General features: G+C 43.4%; 1 pseudogene; it reads right to left on the bottom strand.

The window, feature by feature from the left end:
• Positions 1-5,469: 5,469 nt before the first annotated feature.
• Positions 5,470-6,205, bottom strand: LOC137205648 (non-histone chromosomal protein HMG-14 pseudogene; annotated as a pseudogene).
• Positions 6,206-8,489: the final 2,284 nt, after the last annotated feature.

The raw sequence follows: 8,489 nt of genomic DNA, 5'->3' as shown, positions 1-8,489 counted from the left end.
ATTGTGACTTTTAGGAAGAAATCACTATATATAATATATATACTATATTGCATATATATGTGTGTATATATATATATACACATGCATATATAGTATAGTGCATATATATGTATGTATGTATATATATGCATACATATATGGTGTTCTCTCTATCCACTCCAACAACTCAACATGTTACAGAGGGCTTATCAGTCCCTGGGGATTTTCCTCCAATTTCTCCCTAAGGCATGCTAGAATGAAACACAACAGTTACTCTGACCTGAGTTTAATTCGGGATTTCAGAATAAGAGCAAATGTTTTATTTTTGTTGGCTGAGTGCTCCAAGTGTTTAACAGTGCTAAAAGTTTTCTATAGCACTTTTGAGAGCTCATATTTCACAACACCTAGCTATTTTCTTTTGAATCCTGGTGAGAAACAAACTGAGGAACTCCCCAAATAGAGCCAGGTTTTTATCCCCACCTTGCTTTTCTCAGGGTTTATCTCCACACTTTGACAACTGTTTCAAATCTCTTGTGCCCTATATTTCAGGTCTCTTTAGGCTAAATATATGTCGTTGCCCTTCATTGTCAAAAATGATGACTTCTAGAAGGATTTTTTATGAGGGGCTTGTACTCACTAAGAGTAACTAGCCTGAGGTCCAATTCTCAGGCTGGCACACTCACTGCCCCAGAGCCAGAAGATGCTTGCTCAGAGGAGCTGCTTTTGTTCTTCTGCCTCTACACTCCCAGCCTCTGTAAAGTGTGACATCTCCCTGTTCCTTCCTTCAGGGCTTAGAAGCAGGGACTGGACCTGACATCAGTGACTAAATACTCACGTCATAGCTCTTAAAAGCCAATGTATGGTCCAGTGACTGGATTGGTACTGGTTGGTCATGAGCTTTCCCAGATCTGTTTTCTGATACCAAAAAAAAAAAAAAATTGGCTTCATCAATACAGAAAACTTCCCTGTCATGTTTACCCCTGTACTTCATCATATAGAAAAATTCCTGGTGCATATCACTTAATAAATATTTGGCCAATGAATGAACAAAAGGATAATTGGGTGCATGAATGAGTTGAGTTTTTCCTGAAGCTGAATACATTCATTTTCAGAACAAAAATTTCTGATATTATGTCCTTTTTACCTTTTAGCCCTTATAATGTTTATTTTGTAATAATTATTACATAAGGTAAAAGTGTTATTAGAGAGCTTTTAGGCAAAAGGGAACTATTAAGCAACCTGAGGTCAGTTCCCAAAATTCCTACACTGGTCCAGAAAATTCAAAATTTGGAAATCACTGGCCCAAAGCATGTTCTTTCTTGCTGTTGCCTTGTCTCTAGTGATGTTATCCTTTTCTTCATAAAATTTGCTTCAGAAGGGGTGATAAAAGTGAATAATAAAAGTGAATTTTTATGAACCAAAGTGAAAAACACCATTCAGATTCAGAAACACCAACATTGTTGAGCATATCCCTTGTTCCAGGCCCTGTGCTATGGGCATTCACACACTATCCTGCTTAAGTCCTGACAGGTGTGCATTATTGTTTCACTTTGATTTGAAAAGTGAGCTAGATTTTGGGTGGTCCATATCCTCTCACAGAAAAAAAAGACCTAGAGGACTGAGGAGGTCTAAGAGAGGTTAATGGAAGACGTAGGAATGAACCGAGACTTGCCGGTCAAGGGTGATTTGGTTGGGAAGAGAATGACATAGTGACAACAGTAAAGATGAGGAGGAATAATAAGCACCATGTAGTTTGGAACAGAGTCCAGACTGATCTGAGTGGAAAGCAAGCGGCAGATAAGAAGACTGTGGATGCACAGATGATTGGACAAGATCATCGTTTCACAAGTCATGACACTTCAAGACAGTATGTTCTAAAGCTTGCTAACTTCTCAGATTCCTGAAAGAAATATTTGTCTCTTTGTTTACTTGACTGTTTTTAGCTTCTCATCATATTGCTTTGGAAGATGATTATGCTTTTAAGTGCTGGGTATGTTTCCTATAAGAAATATTCTTTGCATCCCTGTTGCTGAGTGTGCAATGTATTCTTAGTTTTCTGTAAGAGCCCAGACCATTGAGTTAGAAGTTTCCAAAAGGAGCAGAAGCCCAGCCTATTATAAATTTCCAGCTCCAGAAATGCATCCTTAAGCTTGGTGTGAAAATTATATGACATTATTATTATTATAAAGTCCTGCTTTTTCTATTGGTGATAGCCTATGGATCTCAGGATATGTCCACCATTTTTAACTCTGAGGCATTTCATTTGAAGAGTGAAAAGTTGATAAACTTGGCAACATGTGTATATATGAAGCACCTAGTTCAATGCTATGTGGCAGGTGTTCAGTAAATTGTAGCTATAGTTGATTCTCATTATTTGTGGATTCCATATTTGCAAATTTGCCTACTTGATGCAATTTACTTGTAACTCCAAAATCAGTACAGCACTTTCATGGTCATTGTGGATATGGACAGAGCAGTGAAAAATTTGAGTCCTCTGGCATGCACTTTCCCAGTTGAGGAGGAACAAGGCAATGCTCTGCCTTACTGTGTCAAGTTCTCATACTGTAAACAAGTGTCTTTTTGGTGGTCTACTTAGTGGTCTTTTTTCAAAAAGGCTTTTTGGGTGATTTCATTGTTTAAAATGATTCCCAAGTATATTGCTGAAGTGTTTTCCAGTCTTCCTAAGCACAAGAAGCACCTTATAGAACAAAATATGTGTGTTAGGTAAGCTTTGTTCAGGCTTAAGTTAGTGTTGCTGGTCAAGAGTTCAATGTTAATGAATCCATATTATATTAAATAAAGAAATAAGGTATCTTTAAACAGAAACAGGTAAAACAAGGTTATGCATTGATTGGTTGATGAAAATGTGACCACAGGCTTTCAGGAAACCTAACCCTGCATTTTTCCTAGGAGCAATGGTTCCATACTTGCTAATGTGTTCCCAGCAACTTTGTAGAACATAACTACCAGAAATGGCAAGAAACTACTGCATTTATTATAGCAGTCATTCAAGAAGGTCAAACTGTGTGGTTGCTGCCTAAGCCCAATCTATTAAGAGTGTCAATGATTTTATAACTTTATATCAGATACCACCTTCTTTCCTCTGCTTCGACCTTCCCAAGATTCTCAAAGCAGTGTCTCTTCATGGTGCCCATTCAGTGCAATGTTTCTTCGGTTCTTGAGCCAATCTTGTCTAGGGCAGAAAGTTAACAATCCCTGCCCCAGGTCCACCATTTGTTATGTTTGGCATGAAGTCAGACCCTCACCCCCTACTCCTGCCAGAACTGGATGCCCACTAGAGTGACTGATCTCTCAGACTGAATACTTGTGTCTACCTCACAGCCCATCATCCTGGAATCCTGTGTCCACGGATAAGCCCTGAGGGTTCACATTACCACTGAATCTCATTACCTCAGTGTTTCTTATAACTAAGCGTCTACCATGTTACAGGCATCCACCTAGTCAAGTTTTTACTCTCAAGGGGAGGGAGACCCATCAAGAGATGCAATATAATGTAGTCAATGATTTGTAGATGTAGATGATGCTGTGGGGGTACAGAGGAGGGATGTTAAATCCAACAGGAAGGCTTCCCAGAAAATGTAGTATTAGAACCTAGTCTCAAAGAGTAAGGAATTGGCCAGGCAAAGAAGAGGATGAAGGGTGTATAAAGATGTCTCAGATAAATGAAACAGCATAAGCAAAGGCATGGACACATGAAAAAGCATGGATTATTCTGGAAATCACAAACATTTAAATATTGCTGGTTATAACATGTAAGGGGACAAGAGATGGGAAATGAGGCTGGCTAGGGAAGCAATCTGTCATATCATACTGTCATGTCAGTGACGGGGAGCCAATGAAATGGAGTAACCCAAAACACATGGTTGGATTTGAGTTACACAAAGACCACTCTGGTGTCTGTTGGAAGGATGAGTCTGAGGGTTGCCAAACTGGAAGCAAGGAGACAAGTTTTAAGCTTTTCCAATAGTTCTGGTAGGAATGTTGAGGTCCTGAGCTAGAGCAGCAGAGGGACTAGAGGGGAGAGGAATATGAGATGGTAAAATCAGCGGGCCTTAGTGATTGTATTAGGATAAGCTGGATAATGCTACAGTTAACAAATGATCCCCACAGCTCAGTGACTTACTGCAGAAGTTTGTCAGTCGTGCAGCATCTTCTGCAGATTCAAGCATCTCACCAAAGCAGCCACCCTCCTGAGATGCCTCAGATAGGCTTCTTTGATTTGGTGACTCACCATCTCAACAGAAGACCTCTGCCTTCACAACAGGACAAGAGCTATTTCAGGCAAAGAGAATTGAGAGTTTTTCACTACTTTAGCCCAGAAATAATATGTGAATTTTCATTCACATTTCACTGGACCAAACTAGTTGTACGGCTGCACTTAACTGGAATTGGGATGGTAAGTGTAGTCTCTCATATGCCCAGAAAAGAAGAATTTGATATTGGTAATCACGGGTGGTGTCCACCACAGCCCAAGGTCTATTCCATGGTGGAACAGAGATGAGATAGCCACTACAGTGATATATGAACATGGTAGATGGAGACGTGAAAGGAGTTTATGATTTCCTTCAGGTTTCTAGCTTGAGAAAATGGAGGTTGATGGTGCCAGTGAGACAGGGAAGACTGGAGGAGCAGCATATTTGAGGGAAAAATAACGGTTTTTGGACACATGAAACATCCCTAGGGTAAGCATTATATCCAGAGATAAGAAGCAAAAGGTAGAGTGGGGTGTTAGTTAGTGTTGAGCAAAGCTGAAAGCAGTTAGAATGTTTGAATAGATTAGAAGAAGCAGTGACTGAGTCACAGTCATTAGTGGAAGGTGAATAGATAAATTACCAGGAGAAGGTATCTGGGGAAGAAATAGAGGCTGGTACTCAAGGCTTTCAGCATTGGACACACATTTGCCTGATGCTGTAAGATGTTTTTTTGTTTTGTTTTGTTTGTTTCGTTCATAATTGAGATTTTATTGGTTGTTTTGAGGATCAGTACACAGACATTTCAATTTGTACACAATTCTCAACATACGTACCAAAAACCTTAAAAATCATGTAGTTGTGATTCTTTTCTGAACAGTTATTCCAGTGACTTTCCAGCTTAAAATTTGGGGGCAAATTTTCCTTCACAGGATATCAAGTACCAATATCTTCAAATATTGATATGCTGTTACATCGTAAGTCCCACTAATTAACAATTTAATATCACATACACTACATACGCAAATTGTCAATCGTTGGCAGCACATTAACAGTTACTAGAAGAACTGGACTACCACGACCAAAGATGTTACAGAGTGCACAAAATTCTGCCCAGGAGAGCCAAGATCAAGGGGTGAGTGGTTTGCTTTAGGAAACAATTCTACCAAAAACAACGTGGGAAGAGAAGTAATTTAAAGTGTTTAAGACATTAAATGCACAACTGACTCCAAACTGCCATTTAGTATGCTTTGTATTACAGGATATAAAAGCTACACCCAAGACAATCAAAGCCTCCCATATTGAATATCCCACTATTTTCTGGTTGTACCAAAATATAAACAACCAGCAAATGACTTCACCTCTTAAACTAAGGCATTTACACTTAAAAAATGGGATGAGGTGGGATTCCTTCCTTTTTAAAAATGTTTCTAGAGCTACTAAAAAACTTGCATTTACAAAATAGTTGATAAAAATATTCCTCTGGATTGTACAAGAAGGGAAACAGGGACCACTGATAGGACCAGGTGTGTGATTTTACTCAGACTTGGCTTCTTTCTCTCCTGCTTCATCAGAAGCTGGGCTCTCCTCATTTTTAGTTTCTCCATTTTCTGAAGGTGAGTCTTCTTTAGTCTCTTGGTTAGCCACTTCAGCCTGTTTTCCCTTTGCTCCCCTTTTCCCTTTTGTTTGCGCTTTTTTGTTGGAATATTTATCCTTTCCTGGCGCCTTTTTTGGCTTCGTTTCCACTTTTGGAGGAGCCGGTTTAGCTGACAACCTCGCCGATCTCCTCTTGGGCTCCTCCTTCGCCGCCCCCTCGGCGGAGCTCACCTTCCTCTTGGGCATCGTGGCGGCGGGGCGGGCGCGTGCCGGGTGCCTGCGGGCCGTGGCGCGCCGAGAGCCTTCGCGAAGCTGGTCTGCCTGGCCTCTGCCGCTCCTGCCGCCGCCCGAGCTGCTGGGACCCGCGGCGGGGGCGGTGGGAGAACCGGATGGAACCGGATTGGGAGACCCCCGCCTCCTCTCCCCACCGCGTCCACCAGCCGCGGCCTCCCCCTCCCCGTCGTCCGGGCCGCCCCCCCACCGCCCCCGCCCATTGGCTGCTGGGCCCACCGCCTGTAAGATGTTTTAAAGAAGTCGTTAAATGCCTGACATGGCTCTGAACCTTAGCTAGTGACTAGGGCCCTGGTTTTCCATCTCTCTTTAGCCATCCATCCTTCCCAGGACCTGGATCCTGCTCTAATAAATGAGCCTTCTAGAGCTTGGCCACATGTAGGCAGCCTTCTATTCCCTTACCTCCTGTCTAATCATACCTTGGAATATCTCCTACCTGGCACCAACAAAGGCCATAACCATAACAGAGCTGGCTACATCCTTTAGAGTCTGCCTTTGACCCTTGTCCCTGATCCAAACTCTCACGTAGGACAGTGTCTCCAAACCCCATCCTGTGTCCCTCTCACAGGCCATTGCCTGGCCCTTGCTCACTAGCCTACCTGCCAATTCGGAAAGCTGTGGTCCCAGCTTGCCTTAGGCCATGCCCTTAAGAATTCAAGAAGGTCAATAAAGCAATAGTCTTACATGTGTTTCCCAGAAAATATTTACTACCAATAAAGATTGAAGTTTCTCTGAGATTCATGGAGTGAGGGGTGGATGACATTATGCAAGAACCAGCCTGGAAGCATTAAGGCAATCAGTGGAGAGGTACATTTGCTCCCATCTGGACATGGGATTCTATGTCCAGAGTGCATGGCTGATATTAAAGAGAACCAAGCCCCGGGAAGAAAGAACTGTCAGGAAGCCCACAGAGACTACAGGAAATAGGTCAGAGCTGCCATCCTCATCTCCACTGTGCCAGGTGGAGACTGAAAATCCAAGATCAAGTCTGTGAAAGGACACAACAGATCCATTGTAACTGTAGGCATCAAGATTTGGGACCTGGGGAAGTGGAGCCGTGCCATGGCTTCAGGAACACCAAGGTCAGGGGCAGCTTGCAGAACCACATTGTTCCAGGAGTTCCTCTCTGAACAAGGCAGGGACTAAGTCTTGCCTTCCTGACCTGGCTTTCAGAAAAGCTGGCAGAAGCAAAGTGAAAGGCAGAGAAGCCTGCTAGGGACCTGGGGCAGGGCAGACCTTCTCCAACATAGGTTAAACTTTGAGACCCAGGCATAAGGGGATCAGGTAGGCAGTCTGGCTGCCCCAGGAGCCGCTCAAGGGCAAGCCTACCTAACAGAATCCTTAAAGCTTCTGAGCTTCTCTTTGACCTCCAACAACAGCTTCTTCCAAGCTCCCATAGGAAGCTGGATGAGAGCAGCAGCTACTCTGGTCCAATATATCAGTGTGTTCCGGGAGATGGGAAGGCGGGGGGTGGGGGGAGGGGGAGGGAGAGGAGGGGGAGGAGGCAGCTTTCTCCTGACTGGAACTGACTGGAAACTCACTGAAAAAACTGGGATACGGGTAGGGTGTGGACAAGAGCTAAGACCAGGCCTGTGATAACTGCCAAAGATGACAGACACTCCATTACTTGTTTTAAAAGATGTATAGGGCTTCCCTGGTGGCTCAGTGGTTGAGAGTCCGCCTGCCGATGCAAGGGACACAGGTTCGTGCCCCGGTCCGGGAAGATCCCACATGCCGTGGAGCAGCTGGGCCCGTGACCCATGGCTGCTGAGCCTACGCGTCTGGAGCCTGTGCTCCGCAACAGGAGAGGCCACAATAGTGAGAGGCCCTGTGCTCCGCAACAGGAGAGGCCACAATAGTGAGAGGCCCGGGTACCGCAAAAAAAAAAAAAAAAAGTATGTATCTACCAATCATCCCCAGGGTACTCAAGTTCACACTATTGCTTAATGCAATTAAAAAGAAGTAACAAATATGAAAACACACTGTATACTGTGCCACTGAATATATGCAGGGCACTGAGACTGTTTAAAAGCTAGGCATGTAAAAATAGGCTTTATAGCTATGCTAAGTGTTTTATATACACTATTTTATTCAATCCGCCTCACAACCATAAGAGGTAGGTAGTAGTAGTATTTGCATTTTATAGTGGGGAAAGCCAAGCTCACAGAGTAGCTAACCCAGGTCACGCAGCTAACTGCTAAGTGACAGTCTGCAGTCCAGTCCACGTCTGTGTTGATCCCAAAGACAGTGCTTCCTCCAGAGACCGAAAACATTGCTATGTCTTTGTTTTGAACATCTGGCTAAGCTGCCTCTTCACTCACTGTCTGCAGAGGTTAGTCCTGCAACACTGGCTCTGGTCTCTGCTGTTACCCAGAGAGCAGCCTCTGGGGGCTCTTGAGGAAGGCCTCGTTG

The sequence above is a fragment of the Pseudorca crassidens genome, chromosome 14 (assembly GCF_039906515.1).
Source record: "Pseudorca crassidens isolate mPseCra1 chromosome 14, mPseCra1.hap1, whole genome shotgun sequence".
In the NCBI taxonomy this organism is placed as follows: Eukaryota; Metazoa; Chordata; class Mammalia; order Artiodactyla; family Delphinidae; genus Pseudorca; species Pseudorca crassidens.
This window is presented reverse-complemented; position numbering and strand designations above follow the sequence as displayed.